This window comes from Myotis myotis, unplaced genomic scaffold (genome assembly GCF_014108235.1).
Source record: "Myotis myotis isolate mMyoMyo1 unplaced genomic scaffold, mMyoMyo1.p scaffold_m19_p_59, whole genome shotgun sequence".
NCBI classification, from domain to species: domain Eukaryota; kingdom Metazoa; phylum Chordata; class Mammalia; order Chiroptera; family Vespertilionidae; genus Myotis; species Myotis myotis.
In genome coordinates, this window is record NW_023416367.1 from 164,166 (window position 1) to 190,949 (window position 26,784).

The window sequence follows — 26,784 nt, forward strand, 5'->3', positions numbered from 1 at the left end:
GCTGTCCTGTGACAGGAACTTTGGGTAGCTTCATGCATCTACCTCCTGACTCTGAGGAGACCTCAAAAACCCTTCTTTAGTCATTGTCACCTAAATTTTTCAGAAAAAATTTCTATGCACTTATTCTGTGCCAGGGGTTTTGCTAAGGTCAGTATTTTTCTTTCTTGATTCACAAAATTTGATATTCAAGATGAGATGATATATTTGGTAGTTGAGTGGATATGCTTTATAAGCTTGAAGGCCGTGTGTCCAAAGAGTATGGCAATGCTTTTTCTTTGAAAACTGCTTTACCATTCACAAAGAGCTCTCAGCTGCATGCTCTCACTGGTTCCTTACTTCATCTATGAGAAGTAATGATTATTGTCCTCTTTTATAGCTGGGGACCCCTGAAGGGGTGAAGTGGCCAACCTATGGCCATAACATTGGCAGAGCTAGCAATGGAACCCAAGTTTTTAAATTCCAAGTCAAATCTTCTCTTTCCAATGAATATAGATGCTCAAGTCTCTTATCACCACCAATGCCAAGTGACAGGACTGAAATAGATAATCTCTAAAAGTATTTCCTGCCTCAAAACCCTATCGCTCAGTGATTCTAGGATACTTTGTAAAAAAAAAAAAAAAAAAAAAAAAAAAAAAAAAAAAAAAAAAGAAGAAGAAGAGAGAGAGATAAAAAAGAAATGGTTTAAAATATTCCCCCTTTCATTCCTCCTTCAAAGAAATCTCATGTTTTTCTTTAAAATAATATTTTTATTAATTTCAGAGAAGAAGGGAGAGGGAAAGAGAGATGGAAACATCAATGATGAGAGAGGGTCATTCATTGATTGGCTGCATGCTCCTCATTGAAGATCAAGCCCACAACCCAGCCATGTGTCCTTGACTGGAATTGAACTTGGGACTCTTCAGTCCACAGGCTAATGCTCTATCCATTGAGCAAAAGCAGCTAGGCCGCAGCCGTGGGCAAACTACGGCCCGCGGGTTGGATCCGGCTGGTTTGAAATGAATAAAACTATTGAAAAAAAAGACCGTACCCTTTTATGTAATGATGTTTACTTTGAATTTATATTAGTTCACACAAACACTCCATCCATGCTTTTGTTCCGGCCCTCCGGTCCAGTTTAAGAACCCATTGTGGCCCTCGAGTCAAAAAGTTTGCCCACCCCTGAGCTAGGGTCTCATGTTTCTCTGTGACATACAGGAAAGGGTGAATGTGACCAGTATAATTGAGTACATGGTCAGTGGTAGCTGAATGGGGACTTTAGTCGTGCTCTTGCCATTGTATCATGAAGACAGAAAACATCTGTAAGCATCTTTGGAACCAACTTTAAAATCATTGCATGTAGTTAAACCTCATAGGAGTGCTTAAATGAGGAGAGAAATGCAGCTCTGTGACTCTTCAGGAATGCAAAGTTTGTTTGTTTGTTTGTTTGTTTGTTTTAAGTGGTAGAAAGCCTCTGTAGAGGAATCAAGTGTGCAGGAACCAAAACATGCAGAGACAACTGAGCCTTTGTCTCAACTCATGCCCTACTTAATTATAATCCACTTTAAAATTCCATGACAGCCAGTGGGAAGACGGAAAGGACCTAATATGTACTATAGACTTCCATGTTCCCTGTAGTAGAATACATCATCTCATTTAATCCTCTAGTCAGACCTGTGAGGGAAGTATGCTTATTACATTGTACACAAGAGGAAGTCAAGGCTCAGGGACATTAAGCAATCTGCCCAAGGTTACAAGGTGACCAACTGCTGAAATGGGATTCAGACACAGAGCCCAGGCTCAATGAACCCCAGGCTCAATGAAACATGCGGCCTTCTCCCTTTCTTAGTGTGACTTCTTCCTTTCCTTAGCTTTTTAAAAGTTCTTTCTATTTTTTTGCTTTGTCTTTTTAGTCTATTGAAGGACCTAAAATGCTAAGTTGGAGAAGGAGGCACCTCAGATACTGTCTGGATTAAACTCTTACTTTATAGAGGAGGAACCAGGCTCAGAGAGAGAAGTATCAAGGTCCCAAGGTCACACTGAGAAGTCCATATAAGAGTGAGAGCAAATATGGAAACTCACTCCTTCTTGATTTCTAGTTTGAAATATCCTACTACTACCTACTGATACTAGCTCTTCATTAAAGAGGGGTAAGGTGAAGAAATCATCTCACCCATAAGTAAAAAGAGTTAAAAAGAGTGAAACTCCATTCAGTGGGCAAAACTAGCCATGATAGTTGCTGTCCTGGAAGATGACAGTGAAGACATCCCTGAATGAGCAGATAAGCACACACTGAAATCAATGGAATGAGGGCATCTAAGAGAGGAGCTCCTAGGCTGGGAGTGGGTGGTTCATTGGGGAGGGAAGAGGGAACATTTGAGGCTGAGCAAAGGCCATAGGGTCAATTTAATAAGCATAGGGTACAAGACTGGAGTCCAGAAAGGTGAGGGCTATAGGGGTGACGGAATGAGGCTGGAGAGGAAGGGTCATATGGGCAGGACCCGGTGCAGACCCACTAAGGTCTTTACCTATTTAACATTGGGTGGACTTTGGGTAAGTGCTCTGGGAACTCAAAGAGCAGAGGGATGCTATGGCTTGGAGTAGGTAGAGGACTCAAGTTGGCAGAACTCGTGCTGAGCCAGCAAATCCCTGTGTAGCTGTGATCCCCTCTCTTTGCCTTAGTTCATTTGTTCCCTAATTTTTGTGGTCTCTTCAAATTTTTTATTATTCCACATTCCCCTTCTCTCTTCTCTCTCTTTAAAAAAAAATATTTTATTGATTTTTTTACAGAGAGGAAGGGAGAGGGATAGAGAGTTAGACACATGGAACATGGATGAGAGAGAAACATTGATCAGCTGCCTCCTTTCACACCCCCTACTGGGGATGTGCCCGCAACCAAGGTACATGCCCTTGACCAGAATCGAACCCGGGACCCTTCAGTCTGCAGGCCGACGCTCTATCCACTGAGCCAAACCAGTCAGGCTCTCTTCTCTTGAGATGATGGTTAAGAAGGGTGTGCCCCTCTTTGCCTGGCCCCTTGGCTCTGTGGCCTCCATTTCATCTTTCACAGGTGCTTTGTGAAAATCATGAAGGGATTAGCTAAAGAACATATATGCATAACCCATGGACACAGACAATAGTGCGGTGAAAACCAAGGGAGCAGGAGGCAGGGGCTGGAGGAGGTGGGCAAATGGAGGGGAAAATGGGGACAATTGCAATAGTGTCAACAACTAACACTTAAATAAATAAAAAAAGAAAGAAACACACACATACAGAATATCACAGTTCACTAGGGAGCCTCCTGTGTGTCAGCAGGCATGTCTGTGCCCGTCTCTCACTTTTATTTTTGCTGGCTAGTTGTGACTGTCTAATCAGAAGTTCATGTTAAAGAAAGTCCCTTTTCCTTTTGAGTCATTTTCCTCATTGGAGTCATAGTTATCCCTGGTCTGAACTTGTTTCTCAATTAAAAAAAAAAACTTGTATTACTTTTTTGCATTCTAAAACATGTTTATTAAATACTGCTAGGGAAATATAAAAAAAAAAACATAAAGAAGAGAAGAAAACCCACAACCAATGGAATAACTATAGGTATGCCCTATTACTATTTTAGTGTTATTTCCATTCATTTTTCTTTTTTCACAGCATCTATAGATTTGTTTTTATGCAAATGGCATACTCAGAGCAATAAATATTTGCTTCCCTGAAATCTAGGGAACATACGTGGTAGATTGTACTCATGGAATATCCATCTGCTCACTTGTGGTGTTACTTAATAAATGTTGGTTTTCATTTCCTGTCTCTCTGGCCATCAATTAGGGACATGTGGTTTGTTCTGACCAGTGCACTGTGAGCAGGAAGTAGTACGTTCTGGGTTGTACTTCCAGGCTGATGCAATCAAGGCCCAGCGCGTGCCCCTGTCATCTTCAATTTCCTCTGATGCGGCAACTTTGGAAGTCACCTATTCGAGATGGTGTGGCTGCAAGTGGTTGAGGTGTGGCTCCAATTGGGTGAGACTTGAACAACCTGCCTTAGACTTGGCATCAGTGGGAAATAAAACTGTGCTAAGTCGCTGAGATTTCTGGGTTTATTTGTTTCTGCGGGATACCTTGACCTATTCTGCTACTATGAATGACTTCCCTTCTCTATCACAGATTGCAAGGTGACATGCACTTTACGTCAAATCCCTTTTTCACATAATTGATTGGATGAATTTTCCAATAAAGCAAATCAAGAACTTAATCAGTTGCTTTCATTTTGGCCAAATTCCAATTCCAGATAAAAAGATATATTAGCTATGAAGATAAACTGTCCAATAGTTAAGTTGGTACTATTGAGATAACATCCCAGATACAAATCACATGGTAATTACATTGAAAGCCTAACATATGGTACTTTGCAGTTTTCAAAGCATTTTTTATAACCGTCAATATAAGAATTCAATGTGATATGAGGCTGACTTATTATGTCAGTAGCAAAGGTCCTATGCCCAGAACACAGTTCTCCCCTTTTCCAGACTCCTGGTTGTTGGGAAGGATGAGCTTCAGTTAGAGCAATTGTGCCACAGGGCGGGGAGTGGCAGATCTGGCAGGTGTGGCATACAGTGTGGTTGGAGAGGCAAGAGGCTTGGATCTGACTCTGACCCTAACCAGTTGAGTGACCTACAACAATTCCTACATATCTTCAGGATTTCCTCATCTATAAAGGGAGGGGTTTAGACTGAATTTAGTTGTGACGACTAGGGTTCCTCCAACCCTGGATGTCCATTCCATATTTCATGACTACTTTAACATGGCCATGGTCTGCTTCATGGCACCTCTGTGCTCTTGAACTGTTATGCTTGGCTACGTAGGGCCACCCTGGACTCATTCCTTACTGTCTTTTTGTAGAATCTTTCTCTGTCACATGTATAGCTGAGTTATTTAGATACACGCTTTTTTCATTACTTCAAGGGCAAATTTGATTGTCCTGCTGAGTATAAAATAGAAATAAGTCCTTTTTCTAGTACAGACATGGAGGACAGTTGCTGATAAGTTGGAAGGAAATGGGGTCATTTACCCCTCTGTTAAGTGGTGATGACTCAGGCTTGTTTTCTAGAAAGCTTTGTTTAAACAAAGAATCATCTGGGCCCTTGATTACCCTCAGGGAAGTTTAAGTTTTTGAGTCTGAAAGGCTGGACAAGTTTTGGAGCATTTGGTTTTAAAAAACAACTTCCAAGGAAAAAGTATGATCTTTCTTTTTTCTGCATTCTGCCCTTTGGGGTCTTAGTGCGGTTCCCAGTTGGTCACTATACTCCCTGCAGGGTTTTTCAAAGGCACCGTGGCTCCCCTGGGAGAGAAAGAGCAGCCTGAGAGAGCCTGGACAGGCGAGTAGGACCGGGGGCGACTGGGGGGGGGGGGGGCGGTGGGTGGGGTGGGGGAGGAGACAGCAGAAGTTCCCACAGCGCACAGTCCCAGGAAACCTGCTTCCCAGCAAGGCGTCGTAGCAGAAGCCAGGGGGAAAGAGGTGGGAAAGAGCTGTGCTGCCCTTAATCGGCTTCTACCCTGCGGGCAGACCTGTGCAGATGCCTACCCTACTCACAGAGTGAGAGAAGTGCTGTAACAGAGGCAGAAGCACAGAGGGGAAGAGGGTGCCTGGGGCTGACAGCGAGAATTAAGGAGCCTTCATGGAGGCTGTGTTAGCTGCGTCTTGAGGAGTTAGATTTGGAGAGTGGACATGGATATTCCAGGTGAGGACAGAGGGTGGATGAAGACATAACATTCCACGTCTCTGTTTCCTACTCTGTGGGGCTGTGGGCAAGTTACTTAACTTTTAGAGCTCCGGTTGCCTCAGCTGTAAAACTGGACTAGTAATTCTTACTTCATGGGGTTTGGGGAGGATGAAATGAGACTGTGCTTGTGAACTTTTTCAGGTTAGAGTCAGTCTCCTTTCTCTTCTCCCCTGATGTCCAACATTCTCCATCTCTACCCTTTGTTGGGGCTGTTCCCCCTTTGGGACTTATTCCTCCTCCTTCATCCATGGAATTTAGACCTTTCTTTACTACCCAGGCCCCTCCTTGGTGTGGAGTGGAAAGCACAGACTTGCAGCAGATAATGCCAGGTGTGACTAGCCAGAAATCAGGTTGTAATCAAAGGAATTCTAAGTAGAATGTGAGCTTGTCTATAATGAATACGGTAGGCTGGAATATTATCAAGCGTTCTCAGTTCCTTCGTTCATTCATTCATTCATTCATTTGTTCGTTCACAGAAGATGGGGATGTTTGATCCAGAAACATGTTTGGAGCTGAGGACTGAGTGGTGATGAAGATGAACATAGTTTCCAATTGCACAGAGCATTTCAGCTCACGCATGAGCCATGTCTTGCACATGTAATCACTGTGGTGGTGTTTATTAAGAAAGGGGTGGGGTGAGATGCTGTGGAGATGCATGGGGGCGGTGAAGAGGAATCTAATCTAGCCTGAAGGTCATAGAAAATCTCTCTGACAGAGCAGCATAATGGACAGGAAGGAGAGGGTTTAGCCAGATGAAGGCGCAGACCGACATAGGGAAAGAGATTCATGCCTCAGGCCATAGGAACAGCGAGTGCCCGGCAGAGAAACTGGGAAAGGGCCAGTGTGGCAGAAGCCGAGTGAGGGGCAAAGTGGCACAAGATGAGGCTGAGGAGGTAGGCAGGGCCAGGGCTCAGGCAGCCTTGTAAATGTGTTAAGGACTCTGAATTGATCCTGGAGGCAGTTTTGAGATGTTTTAAACAGGAGAGGGGAAACATCAGATTTGTGATTTTAAAGGATCTGTATGGTTTCCTAAGGGGAGAAGGCTATTGAATCATCCAGAGCTGAGGCTGGTGGGGATGTGGTGGAAGCAGTGGAGAGGGGAGGAGAGGAGGGGTGTACCTGAGCTGTCAGAAGGTGGAATCAGCATGACATGTGACTAGTCAGACGTAGGTGTGAGGACCATAGATGGCTCAAAGCCAAGTCCCCGCTTATGGTTGATATAGTTGAGTTACACTGTTCTGGAAGGAGCAGTGAGGGATACCAAAGCTCCATTTCTGAGAAGTGGTGTAGACGTGGAGAAAATGAGGCAAGTGGTAAGAGTTGCATGCCTGGGTTTACAGCTCAGAGAGACAGTGGCCAAGCTAGAGATGCGGAGTCCTTAGCAGCAGAAGTCAGGGGTGTGTGAGCGGTGAGGCACCCCTAGTCAGAGGGGAGCACACAGACGGACAGGTCAGGGCGAGGGGGAAGCAGAGCTGGGAGGGAGGGGAACGTGGAGTGTGGTAGCCTGGGAGTGAAGGGAGCTGAGGCTCTGGCCCACCCACCTGGAGATACAGTCAATGGACCACACTCACTGCTCCTTCTACTTCCTCTCACCTTGTTCTGTACTTTCTTCTCAATCACCAGTGCCCTATTCTGCTCCAACTCTTTCCTAATTTACCCGAAACTAGTCTGATAAAGTATTTGATGCAAAATTTCTAGGGCCGAATTGGTGCAACTTTCAGGCTTTTATGTCTTTAATTTTTTTGTTAATCCTCACCGGAGGACATTTTCCCATTGATTTTTACAGAGTGTGGAAGGGATAGGGAGAGACACAGAGAGAAACATCTATGTGAGAGAGACACATAGATTGGTTGCCTCCCACACACGCCCTGACCTGGGCTGGGGATCGAGCCTGCAACAGAGGTACGTGCCCTTGACCAGAATCAAACCCATGACTTTTCAGTCTGACGGCCGATGCTCTATCCACTGGAGCCAAACTGGCTAGGGCTTTTATGTCTTTTAAAACAAGAGCTTGGGAAAAGTCAGGCCTGACCTTAGACCTGGGAACTTTGCTTTTGTAAGGGTCACTGACCCACTGAGAAAAGTCAGTACATGGGCATGAAGGTGTAAAGTAACTCAAATTTAAAAAAATTAAGATCAGGCATCATAATACTTTACTCAATACTTGAATAAATATCCCTAAACCCAGTTCAGACTAGATGTAAAGAAGGGGAGAGATGACAATATTGGGAGATAGTCAGAGTAAGGAGGAAAGATTGGAGAGGCAGGTTGGGTGGACTGATGGCGATGGGCCCTCACGTCCCTTTGGGAGCAATGAGGGGGCCCGATGTGTCCTGCAGAACCCTGATGTGGAAGGTGCTGACAGTGATGAGCTCAGTAGGTTAGCACAGGGAGTGTGTGGGGCTGGGAGGTCACTGTTCCTCCCAGTGAACCTGGTGAGGAGAGCCTGGGCTGAGGGAGGAAGTGACATGCCAGGTGGTGGTGGGACAATGCATCTGCGAGGTGCATAGGGAAGGGGAAGCTGACACTAGGGGTCCTGGCTGTGCCTGGCAGCAGAGAGAGGGCTAGAGGATGACATCAAGACTTGGAGTCCGGATACCAGAAATAGAGAAGCCTAAAGGAGGAAATTGTTTGGGGATGAAAGTGATGATTTAGGCTCTAGACAGTTTGAGTCATCACAGAGGGTAGGCTTAACTGAGTAGATAAGCATTTCCCAGGTTTCCCCACATGAGTTAGTTCCTCTATCTGCGGGCCCTGGGAATTCCTACAGAAGGGAACCAGTGGACTTGCAGGGTTTGGAAAGAGGAGTTCGTAGAAATAAAGTGAAAAGAAGGGAAGTGATGTTCATTGTCTCATAGGTTTAGGGAGGAAACAGCATCTTCTGACTGTCAACCAGATTTCCTCAGAGGTAGGCCCAAAGGTCATGGGTTGCACTTCAGACACACTTCCGATGTCTAAAACCAGATGGGGAAAGAGTGGATTAATTTATAAATTGTTGTTTGGGAACCAAGAAACCATTTGGAAAAATAAAAAATGAAAAGGTTACATTCTCTTCTTTGTACCAAATTAAATTCCAAATAAATTAAGGCTTAACATAAAAAAGTGAAATGATAAAATTATCAGAAGGCTGGCTGGCGGCTGGTGTGGCCATGGAGACTGTATCATGTCCTTTCACTTCAGGGAGAGTGCCCGGAAGTGGGGGCCCAGAGTGCTTAAGACAGAAGTGCTAATGAATGGGGAGAAGTTATTTTGTTGAGGAAAACTACAGCAAATTTCATACCTTGTATAAAAAGCTTAAGACATGTATTAAAACTCTAGAAATTCTGTCTAAACATGTTAGGAACTGGACCCAAAAGTCTTGAATAACTGCAACAAGGTTTGGCAATGTACTACAGGCAGTCATTTTAGGAAATGCAGAACTTCCCAAACTGTCTCTTGATTCCTACGTGTGCGGCAACTTACTTCTACGCCAGAGGCAGACGGATAAGAACAAATCGGAAGAGTCAAGAAAATTGTCCCGACAGACGGCACTGCTGCCCACAGCCAGGTTTCCCAAACATGGCTACGGAAGGACTTCTCTGTGCGATCTTCTACCTTTATCTACGGCTCAGGTAGAAATCCTACATCGCCTGTTTTCAAGGATGGAAGGAGACTTGACTTGGGGTGGTGAACACACAATACAATATACAGGTGATGCATTATAGCATTGTACACCTGAAACCTATATAATTTTATTAACTAATGTCACCCCAACAAATTCAATAAAATAAAACATAAAAATAAATAAAATAAAACCTGAGCCGGGGCGGTGCTGAGGTTCAGGCCAAGCGTCTGAGAAGTAGAATGCAGCAGCCAGAGAGAAGAAGGCTGTAATAGACCCTCATGAGCACCCACCGCGACAAAACAAAGTGACTCTCAGCTCCAGCCGCACTATTTGCTAATTGAAAATCTTATCTTGAATCACACTGAGACTGATCCACTCTGGTAGCTTTTTTGTTCAGGTTTTGTGACATGAGAATCTTTTCATGAGCGTTTCTTGGCCAGTGACACATTCTGAGGTGCTAGCCCCGGGAGAGTATCCCAGAAACACACTGCTTAACGTGCGGAAGGGTTAAACTGGAGATTAAATTATACTGACAATCTTAGGGCACTTTTTTTTTGGTTAATCCTCACCCAAGGATATTTTTTCCATTGATTTTTAGAGAGACAGGAAGGGAGGGGGAAGAGTGAGAGGAAGAAGAAGTGAGAGAGATATGAGAGAGACACATCGATTGGTTGCCTCCCGCACTCACCCCAACCAGGACTGGGGATTGAACCTGCAATCCAGGTACATGTCCTTGATCAAGAATCAAACCTGTGACCCTTTGGTGCAAGGGCTGATGCTCTAACCACTGATCCATACCAGCCAGCGCATAGGGCACTTTTTAAGTCATGGAATTTTAATTTGCATTACAGTGGAGTTGTGTCATAACCAGGGGTAGCTTCTAATGTCAGTACGTAAAATGAAATGGGATATTGAAGTTATCCTCGAGAGACCTTTAGAAAGGTGCCATCTGCCACAGCCAGCTTCCCCCCAGTGTTGAGAGAATGACTGTTTCTTTGGTTGAAGACCAATTAAAGTTGTTGGTGTTTGTTCAGGGCTATTTTGTATAAAAAACACACCAATAAACCTTAGCCCGTTTGACTAGAGCATCGGCCCCCGGACTGAAGGGTCTTGGGTCCTAAATAATCAAGTGTCATCAACCAAAAATAATAGATAGCAAAGCATTAGAGATATTTCTTAAATATTTTTGTTACCAGCTATTTTGAGCTAAATAGAAACAAAGAACAAGAATAAAAAGAAAATAAAGGCAAAGATTTAATAATCCTTGGAATAAAGTTCCTTAGGGATGAATTCCTAAAAATGGAATTCATGGTCCAAAGGTTTATGGTGCTTCATTGCCACGCTGCCCTCTAGGACGGCTGTGTCCCTGGCACTGCCACCAGCATTCCCACACTTTCTCCAGTGCTGGCTAGTTTTGCTTTTTAAAATGTTTATTAATTTCTTGTTAATAACTTTTACCTTTTTAAAATTGAAGGTATTCAACTTTTTACTGTTAGCTTTTAAGAGCTCTTCATAAAATAATGTAAGCCCCTAGCCAGTTTGGCTTGATGGCTAGAGCATCAGCCTGAGGACTGAAGGGTCCCAGGTTCGATTCCAGTCAAGGGCACATGTCGGGGTTGCTGACTCTATCTTCAGTGAGGGGCGTGCAGGAGGCAGCCAATCAATGATTCTCTCTCATCATTGATGTTTCTATCTCTCTCTCTCCCTCTCCTTTCCTCTCTGAAATCAATAAAAGAAATATATTTAAAAAATGTAAAATCATTGACACAGATGAAGTAATAAATGTGATTTTTCCATCTTGGTCTGCATTTCAGCACCTGATCAGCGTATGTATTATGATTCTATTTTATAAAACACAAAAACCTGGCTAGGTATACCAATATATCAACAACAGAAATAGTTTGGTAGTGGGATCACAGATGTTTTTAATTTTCCCTTCATGCTTTTTTTGATGAAAACACTTCTATAACAAGCATGTGTTACTTTTGTTATAATAAGAAAAACATTCAAAAGTATTTCAAAGCATTTCTGTTTTTGGGAATATTCTGTTCTGGGCTCCCGAGGGGGGTACTCCTCTTCAATGGACAACAGGTAGTTCACCCCTATACCAGCCCTTCCTGCCTGTCCTCTCCATGCCCAGCATTACCTAACATTCTGGGAAATTGCCCTGCCCAGCCCTCACCCCTGTAATTAAGCCAGGCCTTAGAACCCTTGGCTTTATTGCCATCTACTTGCATTGTCATAATGCAATCTCCGGTTAAGGTCTAATTTGGCATTTCCTGTCCTAGCTGTTCAGTTTCATCAAACAGAAACTTGAGAAAATTCCTAGTAGGTGCCTGTGCCTCCTACCTGGCAGCACTTTGGAGCTGTCTTCCTAGTCCAACCTCGCCTTCAGGGTAGGACGGAGTGCCACATTCTTGCAAAGATGGGAACGTCCGCTTTGTTTAATTGTTTGTTACCCCATATCCCGCGTGGTTCAGGGTTCAGGATCTGGAAGAGGAGCCGCACACAAATGAAAGAGAAGAGACAAGAGATAATTTGGAAATATTGGGGGACCAGGCGGGCAAGTCCAACTCAAGAGGAAGGACTTCCACTGGTGCTCAGGCCTCGCCAACCTTTTATTGGTTTGGGATCCACCATAGCCCGTAGGCAGGCAATTCCCAGTAATAATAGGCAGGCTAGCCCATCAGCAAGGATTTACATAATAGTAAATGGGGAAGTTGCTTCAGCTACCATTGTCTGGATTAACAGTGGGTGCACAGCCCTGACCTTTGCAAGGGCTTCAAGGATCACCAGCCTTCTGGGTTCCTTGTCCACACCTCTCTGCTAGTGAAGACATTAGGCAGCTTCCCACATACTTTGTGAAGCTGTGCAGTTCTGTTACTAACAGGTTCTCCCTTCTACTGAACCAAAATCCATGAGCTCGTCTGTGAGTCCCATCTGCTTGCACATGACGTGCCCTCGAAGGTGACAGAAGTTCTGACCCTACAGGAGAGCCCTCTGAAGGGGATGCCATCTCTCATGTGCCTCCTGAGTCTTCCCTAAGTGCTGGTCTCACAGCTTCTCTCTCAGAGCCTCCTGAGCTGGTTACTGTCTCAGTGCAGGTCCCGAGCGCCAGGCCCTCCTGAACAGGGCTGCACCCTGAGCACCCCGCGGGGAGGACAGGTGCGCTGTCCTTTCTGCTCCTTGTGGAGCTGGTCTTAGCCACTCTCCAGTGGAACAGAGGTGAACCAAATTTTTATTCTTTTAAATCCTCAGCTACTCTGTCTCCAGAGGTGAGGCCTGGACCAACCATGTGGTTAAGGATCGGTTGAGGATGACTGGGGAAGACTATGATGAAGCTGCAGCTTTGGTCAGTTTGTGAGACAGAGTTTGCATCTGTGGGGCCCCGAGTGGTTAATGCATCCGTAGGGCGCCAGTTGTGTCATTTCTCATCAGAGTAAGAAAAACCTGGGCATCGGAGTGAGAAGGATTGAAGTTTCCTTCTTAAATGGCGGCGGGGGGTGGGGGGGTGGGGGGGGGCAGCTATAGTTTCCTATAAAAAAAATCAAACAAATGTAAATTTCCTTGTAAACATAAGACTCAAAAATATTAAAGTTCCCGAGAAACCAAGATGGCGGCATAGGTTAACGCTGGAGATGGCTGCCTCAAACAACCAATTCAAGGGTACACCTAAAAGACGGAACGGACATCATCCAGAACCACAGGAAGGCTGGCTGAGTGGAAATTCTACAACTAGGAGGAAAGAGAATATCATACCCAGACTCAGAGGAGGCGCAGTGCTGAAGTGAAATACTCAGGTTCGAGTGCGCGCGGAGCGGGCTGGCGGCGAAGGGCGCGGTTGTTGTTTTCAATCGGGAGGGAGTTTCAGACTGAGCTCCAGATCCGGGCAAGTCTCTAGGGACCCAGACTCAAACGGGAGAAGCGGGACTGTCTGGCTTCGGTCGGAACTCGAAGGCAGCTTTCTCTCCAAGGTTTGCAGCGGTTGCTGGGACTCTGTGAGGCAGAGCCCCTAGGGACGGAACTGAGAGCAGCCATAACTGCTCGATCTGCCCGCCCTGTAGATCCCCGGGGACCTGCCCCGCCCAAGCCCTGTGCAGAGCCATTTGCCGGATAGCCTCAGGCAAACACTAGATTAGCACCGTCCTAGAGATCCAGCACAGAAGCTCTCCCACTGCAGACACAGCTGACTCTCATAGCCAGTTAGCCTGGAGGTCAAATCACCCCCAGTATTGCCGACAACAATCAAGGCTTAACTACAACAAGACTGCGCACAAAGACCACTAGGGGGTGCACCAAGAAAAGATAAAAAAATGCGGAGACAAAGAAACAGGACGCAAATGTCAGAAATGGAAGATATAGAGCTCAAAACCACACTTTTAAGGTCTCTCAAGAACTGTCTAGAAGCTGCCGATAAACTTAGTAAGGCCCTCGAAAAGACTGGTGAGACCGCCGATAAATGTAGTGAGATCCTCAAGAAATCTAATGAGACTCTCGATATTGTGATAAAGAACCAACTAGAAATTAAGCATACACTGACAGAAATAAAGAATATTGTACAGACATCCAACAGCAGACCAGAGGAGTGCAAGGATCAAGTCAAAGATTCGAAATGCGAAGAAGCAAAAAACACCCAACCAGAAAAGCAAAATGAAAAAAGAATCCGAAAATACGAAGATAGTGTAAGGAGCCTCTGGGACAGCTTCAAGCGTACCAACATCAGAATTATAGGGGTGCCAGAAGATGAGAGAGAGCAAGATATTGAAAACCTATTTGAAGAAATAATGACAGAAAACTTCCCCCACCTGGTGAAAGAAATAGACTTACAGGTCCAGGAAGCGCAGAGAACCCCAAACAAAAGGAATCCAAAGAGGACCACACCAAGACACATCATAATTAAAATGCCAAGAGCAAAAGACAAAGAGAAAATCCTAAAAGCAGCAAGAGAAAGAAACTCAGTTACCTACAAGGGAATACCCATACGACTGTCAGCTGATTTCTCAACAGAAACTTTGCAGGCCAGAAGGGAATGGCAAGATATATTCAAAGTGATGAATACCAAGAACCTACAACCAAGATTACTTTATCCAGCAAAGCTATCATTCAGAATTGAAGGTCAGATAAAGAGCTTCACAGATAAGGAAAAGCTAAAGGAGTTCACCACCACCAAACCAGTATCATATGAAATGCTGAAAGGTATCCTTTAAGAAGAGGAGGAAGAAGAAAAAGGTAAAGATACAAATTATGAACAACAAACATGCATCTATCAGCAAGTGAATCTAAGAATCAAGTGAACAAATAATCTGGTGATCATAATAGAATCAGGGACATAGAAAGGGAATGGACTGACTATTCTTGGGGGGAAAGGGGTGTGGGAGATTCGGGAAGAGACTGGACAAAAATCGTGCACCTATGGATGAGGACAGTGGGTGGGGAGTGAGGGCGGAGGGTGGGGCGGGAACTGGGAGGAGGGGAGTTATGGGGGGAAAAAAGAGGAACAACTGTAATAATCTGAACAATAAAGATTTAATTAAAAAAAAATTAAAGTTCCCTTTCTTTGTGTCTGATGTAGTCCTTAAAATATTTGGCATTTGCACCCCTCATAGAATTGAAACAACTGATGTATGTAATTTTGATCATCCGTAAACTTTGGCAAATTGGTTATTCCTGTGTTCCCATTTTACAGATAATTAATCCCCTGGGAAGTTAAGTGAGCTGCCCCTGGCTGAATCAGCATTTCACCAGGTGATAGGGCAGAAGCAGGACCATGTCACCCTCTCACCCATCCCTTGCCCTGCCTGCTGTGCCCCGTCTCGGTGTTGGCATATGTCCCTTCACTAGGCACAGTTTCACCCAGTGGAACTACCAGTTTGTAAGTAATTCCATTTAGCAAAAGCCTGAGCAATCAACAAGTATTTTCTCTATGCCTATGCCTGGCACCATTATGGGTGCCAACGAAAATGCCAGTGCAACTTCAGACTCTGTACCTCATTACACACCCATAAGAATGTCTAAAATGAACAAGCCTGCCCAGCCGGCCTGGCTCAGTGGTTGAGTGTTGACCTATGAACCAGGACGTTCTGGTTTGATTCCCGGTCAGAGCATATGTCCGGGGGTTGCAGGCTCCATCCCCGGTGTGGGGCATGTAGGAGGCAGCCGATCAATGGTTCTCTCTCATCATTGATGTTTCTCTCTCTCTCCCTCTCCCTTCCTCTCTGAGATCAATAAAAATATATTTTATTTTATTTTATTTATTTATTTTTTTAATGCTTGGTCATATTTTATTTCCTTTCAATATAAATAATGTGGAGTGAAAAACTGAGCCCTAGCCGGTTTGGCTCAGTGGATAGAGCGTCGGCCTGCGGACTGAAGGGTCCCGGTTTCGATTCCGGTCAAAGGCACATGCCCAGATTGCCGGCTTGATCCCCGGTGGGGGGCATGCAGTAAGCAGCTGATCAATGATTCTCATCATTGATGTTTCCCCATCTCTCCCTTTCTCTCTGAAATCAATAAAAAAATACAATTATTTAAAAAAACCCTGAAAGAATGGTAGGAAATGTTTTGGAACTTCTCTAATCTACACAAGACATAAAAAACCCCCTCAATCTACCACTTTTATTTATTTTCTTTTTTTTACTGGTCTCAAGACGCTAAGGGGGGAAAAATAGATGCTAAGGGCTTAAAAAGCAAATCGCGGTTGGTTTGCAATGTCCTATTCCCCACCTGGATCACACAGCCTCTCCCAATTATAACCACATGCAACGAGTTGTCCAAACTGCTTTGGCTGTACTGGCTTTTGGTCACATAGGCCACTATGGTATCTGGTTGCTTTAATCTTTGAAGATTGCAACCCTCTGATTCCTAAATTCACTCCCCTCAGAATCCTACTCTGCAGGTAGCGTGGAAAGAACATGATGGAGAATTCTAGAAACGGATGTCAGTCCTGTCCCTGCTGCACCACTAACCGATCCTCAGCTCCAGGAGCCTTTGTGGACGTGCGTTTCCTCACGTGTGGCTGGAGCAGTCCCGGCTCCCTTCCACCCTCCAGGCAGCCCCCTGTGGGACTGTCTGCATTAGCTTCACAACCCTGCCGGCTGCAGGCCACCGCCCTGGGGCTGGCCATTCTCCAATCAAAGTTGTTTTCCCCCGTTTACTTAATGCATTCTTAAATTAAATGTACTGGGGTGATACTGGTCCAATAGGATCACATAGGTTTCAAGTGTACATTCCTACGATACGTGATCTGCATGTTGCATGGCGTGCCCACCACCCAGAGTCAAATCATCTTCCCGTCACCTTCCATTTGGCCTACAATCAAGCTTTAATTTTTTTTTTTTTAAAAATCTCGTTTTCTACTTTGCCGATTGCACTCAACCAGTGAGAACCCAACCAACTACTCGTTGGAAAGCCAATGACCCACTCCCCCTCTTACATCACTTCCTCTTACGCCCCAGGATGGCTCTTCTGCCTGCCGCCCCACAGCTCACCCTTCCTGCTCCCCGGGCCTCCGGGTAACTGTCCTCACAGCCCAGGGGCCGCCGACCCGCATGGCTTGGCCTCGGGGCCTCTCGTCCCCTGGGCACGGCCACGCCCGGTCCCGAAGGGCCCAGGCTCCCCAGGTATTCCTGTCACCCCACGGGCCCAGTGTCTCCCGGTCCGTGTCGGAGGCCAGGATTACGGCTAAGTTTGTCTCTTGCCCGGGGAGGACATCACAGTTTCTTGCCAAAAAGAACAGCGAGACGTGAAGAAGAGAGAAAAGCGGGGAAGGGCCTAGGGTGACCGGGAGGCTAGAAGGGCCTGAAGGGGAAACGGGCGAGAGCGGGGGCTGCGGGGCAGGGAGGGACCGCTCCCACCGGGCGGGGCGGCGAGACAACAGGTCAGGCCAAAGTTCGGCCCAACTTGGAGAGAAATGGGGTCCGGAAGGAGAAAGCCTGCCAGCCGGTGGGTGGGCACCTCCGTCCCTCTGTCGCTCTCCCCGCCCGGAGCGGGGGGTGCCCCGAGGGTCCCGAGGAGGGCGCCCCCCGCCCGCCCCAGGCCCACCCCAGGGACCCGCCCGGGCTCCCGGCCCGGCCCCTCCGACCCCGGCCCGGCCCGGCCTTACGTGACGTCCTGGTTGAAGTTGGCGAAGAGCAGCTGGTCGGCGCCAGCCTCGCCGCTCTGACTGGCCCGGTTCATGGTGGGCGCGCGGCGGGCGGGTGGTCCCGGCCGGAGGCTCGCGCGCGGGACGGGGTCGCGTGCGCTCAGGGTCGGCGCCGGCCCCGCTCGCCGCCGGAGTCGCCGCCGTTCGCCGCCCCGGGATCAATCGCCGCCTCCAATAAAAATATATTTTAAAAAATAAAAATAGATAAGCCTGACCATGGGAGAACCAGAACTCATGCACTGCTGGTGGGAGTGCAAAACAGCACAAGCACTTGGGGAGACAAAAAAGTTAAACTTACATCAACCAGATGACCCGCCCTTCTGCTCCTAGGTCTTTATTTACCCAAAAGAAATAAAAGCAGGTGTTTATACAGGAACACTCTTGGCAACTTTATTTGCCATTTCAGAAAACGGAAACAACTCTATGGCAGAAACAGGTGAACGGGCGACCAAACCCTGGCCCATTGCTAAGGTGGAATGCTGCTCAGCAGTAACCTGGAGTGGACCAAGGCTACAGGCAGCAAGGTGGATGACCTTAAAGTAACTATGCTGAAAGAAGCAGGCACCACGGCGTACACACTCACGTACAATCTCATGGGTATACAACTCTAGAGAACGCAAACTAGCCTGTGGGTACAGAAAACACCAGCAGTTGTCTGGTGTTGTGGGTAGTGCTGGGAGGAGAGGCGTGCAGACGTGAGGACACTTTCAGGGGTCATGGATACATTCATTATTTTGATTGTGGTGATAGTTTCAATGGTGTACACTGGTCAAAACGATCAAATTATGCACTTTCAATGTGTGCATTTTAAAAATGTAAGCTATACCTCAATAAATCTGTTGAAACAAGACCCTCCAGGCCTCACAGCTGTGTGGGTGCAAAGGGTCTGCAGTAGCCATGTAATTCCAATTTCCTTGCTTCCTGTGCCCTCCTGAACAGGAGTTCAAGCTCACCTGCTTATCTCAGAGTCCTCGGAGGCTCGCTCACACGTCAGTCAGCTTGACAGGGGGCTCGTGAGGGCACAGCACGGGCCATGCGGCCGGGAGCAGCAAAGGCTCTGGTCCACGCCGGGGCCCATCTCTCCCGGAGGGGCTGTCCTCTGAGGACTGCGTGTGCAGGCGCCAGGCTTCTGTTCTGCATTAGGGCAGAAGAGGGAGGAACACGTCCTACCCCCTCCCTGTGTGTCGTGGGCACTTTTACCTCACACCTGACAGACTCTCTGGTGATAACTCCTCCAAGTCCCTTTCTCTGTCACTTCCTGTGCTGAGCAGAGAAACCGGCTCAAGAAAGATGCCCTCGTGTTGCCTCTGGCTGTTCCCCTGCAGGTTCTCCTGCTGCCACACGAAGATCAGCTCACGCCAGTGAGTGACATCCCCCTGCCTGCTCCACCTGCTCCCCGGATCTGTTGGACTTATGAGTCCAAGCCCCGGCTTCCGCCAGTTACTCCTTCCCTTTTCCCCACCCCCACCCCGGGAAGCTTGGTCTGGCTGGCAAGCCCCAGAAGGGGAGACCTAGTTCCCTCCACCTCTTCCTAGGCTCCAAATCCGGGGAGGCAGGAAGGGCAGAAGAGGGAGGGGAAGGGGAGGAGTGAAGGGACAGACAAGCTCTCCTGCCCAGGGCGGAGGGTCAGCTGAGCAGGGGCAGGAGAGAGACTCTTAGATGTGGATTGGTGCTCTCACTCCTGCCCACACCTCCAGTTCCCACCGTGAAGATTGTCAAGGTTCAGACAAGTCTGAGTAAGAGCACATTGAACATCTGCACACTCATCTTCCTAACACAAGGTTTTGTCACACTTGCTTTACACACACAGACACAGAGAGACACGCACGCGCACACACACACATACACACACACACACACACACACACACACGCAGGCTAATGTTTCTTTCCTCTTTAAATGCTACTTTTTAGAGTAAAGATGGTGTGACGGTGAGACCGAGTTTTGATTTTTAATGTAAGTTCGAAGCTTTGATTGTGACTGGGTGGACTAACCTGAAATGAGTTTAAATCTCTGAAATGAGTTTAAATCACAGAAATAAGATTGTTGATACTTTATTCTTTTCCTTTTTAAAATCTAGTTTTGAAAAATTGTAGTTTTATTATTTTGTGTTTAAAAAAAAATCAAAGTTCTCCATGTAAAGAGTCAGAAAGGTCTAAGATTTGTTAGCAGAATTATGTGTCCCATTTGGTATTCAGTCCTTATTTGGTAATGACATGCTTGAGTTAGTACTTCTTTAACTTTAAGCTTTGGTCTCTAACAATGATCTTCCCACTGGAATGTGAATGAGGATTTAGGTTCATTGCACTGCTCCAACCTCCATTACACACGTCTACCTTTCCCACTTCCTGGTCCTCCTAATACAGCTATAACTTAATTTTCTTAGATTAATAATTAATATATTATTATGAAGGTATACATGCTATTCAGAGCTGAGTCATTTAGTAAAATCACTACTTTTCCTTTCCAGCTAACATTTTATTTTCCCTTAAGTTAATAATTGTCTTCTTTCATTTGCTTAGTTTTTCTGTACTTATCATTATATAAAATTAGGCACAGGGCCTTGGAAGGGAAGCTTGCAAACGAAGGGTCCTAAAATTGAAGCTGGGTTACCTTTATAATAAATCCACCTCTGACTATCATTGATTCAGCTCTAAACTCCCACTAATTGTTTAAATGTCCCCTTCAGGCATTCAAATGTATATGGAAGCTTCTCTTACCTTAGGAAAAGGATATTTCCTAGCGCTTTCTGAGCTGCTCCAGCTTGGACGGCTTGGACAGCTTCGCTGGGCTCCCTCACCTTCAGGGCTCCTCCCATCTCCCTCCTGTCTTCGACCCCCTCCTTGTTTCTATGTATTCATCTACCTTGGTTTACACCCTTTAGTGGATTCTTGGGGAAAGATGCTTAAGAAGGAAAGATTGTTTCAGGGATGTGCATGCCTGAGAATGTCTTGATTCTACATTGACGTTTGGTTGATAGTTTGGCTGGATATAGAATTTTAGGTGGGAATTAATTTCCCCTCATGGTTTTGGGGTGTAGCTCCATTTTCTTCTAACTCCCAATATTGCCACTGAGAAGTCTGATGCCATTCAAACACCCAGTTATTTCCACGTGATTGTTGTTTTCTGTCCAGGGTATTGTAGGATTATCTCTTTATCCCCAGTGTTCTGAAATTTCATGGAGTGGATATTTCTTATTTATTATGGTAGACACTCAATGGACCATTTCAAACTGGAAACTCATGTCCTTCAAGTTCTGAAAACTTTATTAATTGATTATTTGAAAAAGTGCCTTTCCTCTGTCCCCCCCCCCCCCCCATCTTTTTCTCTGGATCCTTAGTTTTTTAGCGTCCAAGTCTCCTGGAACTGTCCTCGAATATTTTTATTGCTTCTATCCTGTTTTCTAAGTCCTTTTCAGTTTGCGTTACTTTTGAGAGGGATTTGCTTAACTTTATCTCCCATTTCTTTTATTAAGTTTTCATTTCTCTTATCATATTTTCTTGTTCTTTGGGATATTCTCCTCCACCCCTGTAGCATTTTGTTCTTATTTCATGGTTCTATTCTCTTATTACTCTGAGGGCATTCCTAATAGTGTTTCTATTTTTTAAGTTTCCTTCTCTTTGCAAATCTCTTTCTTCCCCGGATTTGTTTTTGTTTTGTTTTGATTTCCGTCTGACTAGAAACTTTCTGCAGATGCTCAGTGATCCCAGCTTTTCTGCTTCTATGTGAGAGTGTGTAACTCAAAAGCTGAGCGGAGAGTCTGAGAATATGGGTGAGGCCTATTGGCTGTGAGGGTTGGCATTCGACCACCTGGCAGGGCCATTGGGTCGGAAAACCCCACTCTCACTGTTGGCCTCATTCCTGGGGTAGGGGGCTCTCTTAGTGCCACATGAAGGAGGGTGGTGGTGGTGGGGCCTCTCGGGACCGAGTGGCTTCCATGAGTCATCCCCTTCAGTACTTCCCCCACCTTCACATGTGCCTGCAGGTGCCAGCCCAAAGACCCTCACTGTGCACCTTTACAGAATAAAGCTGCTGTCTTCTGCTAGTGTGGGAACTGTGGTCTGGGGTATGACTATTTGTTTTCCCCTGTTAATGTCACTTTATTTTTACCCAGATGTTTCGTTGTTATCCTGTTGTTTTTGAGTCAGCACAAATGAGAATGTCCTCACAGCCCTGCCAGCACTTTTTTTTGCAAGAAAACTCTATACCACTTTATTTCACCCTTTATCCAAAAATGTAAAATGTGCTTAAAATGTGTAGTAGTCCTGAGCTTCAGATGCTAACCTCCAACCTCAAAGTCAAGTAGGGAGAGAGGGTCAGGACAGTTCAGAGTTCCACTCCTGGAGAAAAGGGAAGCCCCCGGCATGGTAGAGGATTAGAACATCAGGACTCTATGGAGACGGGGACCCCCTTTCTCCTAGCACCAGCCCAAGACCCCACCCCACCCCTCCCCTCCTCTTCAATGAAGAAGACATTTAACATTCTTGATACTTGTACAGCGACGTGGTACATGGTATATATGGCAGGCAGCTAGCCGACCAAGGAGGGCTAGGGCCTGCCCCTGTTCCTTGGCAGGCAGAATGGGGCACCATTCAGCTTCCTCGTTCTCCTCGCTCCCCTCTTCTTCGCTCTCTTCTTCCTCGGAAACACTGCTCACAGTAACAGTCTGGGGCTGGCCACCCAGGGAGCCGCGCAGGACCAGAGCCTGACTGCAGGCGGAAGGTTCCGGGCGGCTGCAGCTGGTGGTCACCGACACTGAGCATGGGGTTGGTGGGACAACCTGAGGTTGGCCACGGGGACCACAATCTCAAGGTTACGGGCCACAACTTCTACCACATGGCTCTCCTCCTTGGCCCCTTCGTGAGGCAGAGCATGGTCCAAGCCAGCACGTGCTCCGCATGGTCCTCTTCCTCTGTCTCGAAGGTGAGTGAGCAGGTGTGGCCGGAAAGCTCGCAGCCAAAGAAAAAGCTGTTCATAGTGACCGGGGAAGGAGGGGATGAGGCCCCCAGCCCCCCAACACCTCCGGCCCGGGCTTGCCTTTCTGGACCCCAAAATGCTAACGCGGCAGGAGCCTCCCTGCCAGCACTTTAAAAAAGCGGCTTTATTGAGGGAAAACTGTCATATAACAAATGGCACATATTCGAATTGTGCAGTGCATACGTTTTGAAACATCGTGAAACCATCACCACAATCAAGGGAGTGAACTCCTCATCCCCTCATAAGGTTCCTCTGGCCTCTGCACCTCCTCCTCCCTCCTCATTCCCAAGCAACGCTGACCTGTTTCCTGCCACTACATTAACCTACGTTTCCTACAGTTTTATATAAATGGCGCCAAGCAATGTGTGCCTTTCTTTGGCCTCTAACTCTATCAGCTCCCAAACAGCTTCCTGTTTCACCCCCAGGCCCACCCGCCAAGGCCCCAGCTGGCTTGTCCACTGCTCCCCCAGGAATCCGCTGCCACTTGTCCAGCTGCTTTCCAGGTCGCCCCCCGCTGCCACCATCGCCCCTTCTTTCTTTTTTTTTGCTTAGAAAACTCCTGTGTGGGGCTGGGAATGCTTGAATTTCTTCTGTGAAAAAGAACGCAGAGAGGTGCCAGCAGGGCATTTCCTGACTGATCAAAAACCTCGCCTCCGCCACTGCTGCTGTCTCCTCTCCTGTCCTTACATTCTCAGGAGTATGTGCCCTTAAAGACCCCTTTCGTGTTATTTGAATGGGGCTTGGGGAGAGGAATAGAATCAGGGGGGAGCGTTTGCATCCGCCACCTTCCTGTGGACCTGAGGCTGCTCTTACGTGATGGGCACCAAGTTCTGCACTGGCTGGAGAGGGCAGAGAGGTCTGGGGCTGGAGGAAAATACAGTCATCACTGGTCTGTGATTCACTAAGCGCAGGCTGCCCAGTGTACTGGTTACATTTGGTTTTCACCAAAATGTCGTCCGCCCGCCCCCCCCCCCCCCCCCTGTTGTCCGTCAGCAGCTGCGTTGGGGTAACTTCTCAGGAGGAGACTGTGCCAGCCCACAGGGCAGGGAGACGTCTTGCACAGATAAGAGACGCTGCAGATCAGTTCAGGACTTGGGATGGTCAGTGGCGATCTCTCAGGAGTCGGTTAGAGATGGGGCTTTCTGTCTGGGAGGAGGAGAGGGAGAGGGGAGGGAGCTGAAGAGGAGCCTGAGTCAAGGCCTGCAGCCCAAGGAGAGACCTTCAGGAGGCTCCACTGAGGAGGAGCAGCCTGAGTTCTGCAAGGATGACTTTTCGGTGATCAGGTAGAATGTTCCTTCCTCACACAGGGAGGCAAGTGGCTGACAAGTGAGAGGTGGGGGGAGGTGACCTGGGACAGGCTTGGGGAACAAGCTCAGGTAGGGACTACAGCGTTCTTATGGGTGAGTCCTTTCATCCCTGATCTTGGGATCCCTGATCTTTCACCCTGGACATGGAATCGCAGGCCTCCTGAGAGTGAAGAGTTGGTGGAAGGGTGTGTGGGCGCCACCCTCAGCGGCCTCTGTTGAGGTCATGCGGAAGATGAGAGAGTCTTAGCTGACTGAATGAACCTTATTATAGCATTTACTTCCTTCTCTTTCGGTGAAAGGTCACCCCCTTTTCTTTTTTCTTGCAAAGGAAGTTCCACAAATATTTCATTCCCAGCCTTAGAAATAGCCAGCAGTCAAGGCGATTGCAAACTCCCCGTGCTGGGGAATTTCCAAGGAAGTGAGGCAGGTTCTGGTGGAGACAGCGAGGTCGGAGCAGTTACTCAGTAGCAGCAGCAGGGCCAGAATTTCCCCGCACGTGTCTCAGGCTCTCATTTGCCAGCTCAGTCCTGAAGTATTTCTACCGCCAGAAAAAAAAAAAAAAATAGCTGTGGGTGAAGAATTCATTTTCCAGACTGGAGCTTCCGCCAGCCGCTTGCTGGGAGGCCTGACTTTCCCTGCTCTGCCATGGCAGATGCAAATATCCCTCAGGTCATTGCCAGGAAAGGGAAGCACGCGGGTGTCTATGCTGGAGTTCCATCCACTTAGGGCGATAGACTGGGATGAGTGTCAAGTGTGTAGACATTCTCCAGACTGTTTGAATCCCAACATGTACTCTCGAGGAGTTGGCCAGGAATGTGAATGGCCCCTCCCTCCCCTCTTCTGGGCAGATAATCTGGAGCTCACTTTCTATGGATGGAGGGGCGGTGGTCAAAGGTGGGGAATGCTGCTGTGCTGGAGCCTCCGGGAGTAACGTGTCAGAGTCTCACATCATTCATCCCTGTGAATAGCAGTGGTGTCATGTCTGGGGGAACACAATTTCCTCACCGGCCCAAGATGTTTCTGTCATAGAGAGGCATTTGTGGGGGGACCAATATGTTACGAGCAGACACTTGGTTTTAAAAACATAAACATTTTACGTTGGAGAGAGAGCATTGTGAATTAGGGCAGGATATGAAGAACCAGTACAAAGAAATGGAAAAGTTCGGGGTATTGAGTACATCTGCTTTTAGGGGGTGCAGGGGACAGGGCTAAACAAGAGGGACAAGTGGTTCCACCTTGCCCAGCCCCACGCCCAGCTGTTCTTTACTGAGGCGATTAGGCAGGAACTTTCTCTTCCCCCCACAACGTGGAACCCACCTGCTTTCCCTTCTGCTACGGTGGATGAGGTGGCCCTGAGGACGACCCTGGTCTTGGGCTCTGGCCTTATTTCCCTCTGCCTGCTCAGGCCTCTTCTCTCACTGACACCACCAACTCCTCCCTCTCTTCCGGCTTATCGCCATCAACTGTGGACATGCCCACATGTCTGCCGTGATGAAGAGACCCTCCCCTGACACCACCCTGCTTCTGTGTTCCGTCCCAGAGACTTGTACGTTTACTTGCTGTCTCCATGCCGGCATCACCCAATTCTCTCTACAGTCTGTAGCCACCATTGCCCTGAGCCCCTCAGGTCAAGGCTGCCATTGACCTCCATCTAGTGGCCATTTCGATGTCCTCATCTCTCCCTATCAGCAGCACAGGAGGCAGGTGATGGTCCCTCCTTTAAGTAGGGGGGTAAGAGATCAACTAAAGGACTTGTATGCATGCATATAAGCATAACCAGTGGACATAAGACATTGGGGGATAGGGGAGGCTAGGGGACTGTCTAGGGCGGGGGGATAAAATGGACACATATGTAATACCCTTTGTAATACTTTAAGCAATAAAAAAAAAAAAAAGAAGAGCTTCCTTGCTTTGGTTTCTGTGGTGCCCGCACCCCTGGTTCTCCTCCTGCTTTCCCTCTGCCCTCTTATCACTTTCTCTCCTATTACCCTCATCCAAGATACTATTATCTCTGGGGAAGTCCATTACCATAGCCTCTTAACTGATCTTTCAGCTTCCACTCTTTTCTGTTGTTGTTGTTAATTCTCACTGGAGGGTATTTTTTTCCATTGATTTTAGAGAGAGTGGAAGGGACAGGGGGAGGGGTAGAGAGGAGAGAGAGAAACATCCATGTGAGAGAGCCTCATCAATTGGTTGCTTCTTGCACATGCCCTAACCCGGGGTGGGGGACCTGCAACCCAGGTAGGTACCCTTGACTGGAATGAAACCTGTGACCCTTCAGTTCATGGGCCAATGCTTTAACCACTGGGCAATGCCAGCCAGGGTTCTTGACACCATCTCCCCCTGTCCCCAGGGTCCATTCTTCATACAACAGCAGCAGTGGTAAAACATGAGATCATCCTTCCTTGATTAAGAACCTCCAATGGCTTTGTATGACACACTCAGTCCAAATCCTTATACAGAGACCTGGCCCTTGCCTCTCTGTCCTCCTCTGCAGCCCATTCTCCTTTGCTCACTCTGCTACAGCCACTTGGTCTTCTTGCCTTGCCTCATTCATTCAAGCCTACTTCCAATCTAGGGCCTTTATGTCAACAGCCTCTTGGCATGCTGTTCCCCAGATCTTTGCAAGATTGGCACCTTCTGTCAAGCCACATTCTCACAGGGCCTTCCTTCTCTGACCACCTCACCCAAAAGAGTACCTTTCATTGCACCCACCCAGTTATTCTCTAGCCTATTGCCCTATTAGTTACTTTCCTACCACTGATGAGGAACTGAATCACAGGTGCTGGAGCTGATCACCTGACCCCACCCCAACCAACATTATTACAGAGGCATTATTACCAAGGTCAGAGGTCAGAATGAGACCAGGCCTCCCACTTCTACCCCTATTCCATGCAACAGGGCTCATTTTGGTGTTGTCACTGCAGTCACCTGACACCCTGACATCAGCTGAGTTACTCCTGGCTTTCATCCAGGCAGGGAACACAGCAGTCACATAAGCATGGGAAGGAGG

At 47.1% G+C, this 26,784-nt stretch overlaps 1 pseudogene; it reads right to left on the bottom strand.

The window, feature by feature from the left end:
- Positions 1–18,470: 18,470 nt before the first annotated feature.
- On the bottom strand, positions 18,471–22,988 carry LOC118657555 (annotated as a pseudogene).
- Positions 22,989–26,784: the final 3,796 nt, after the last annotated feature.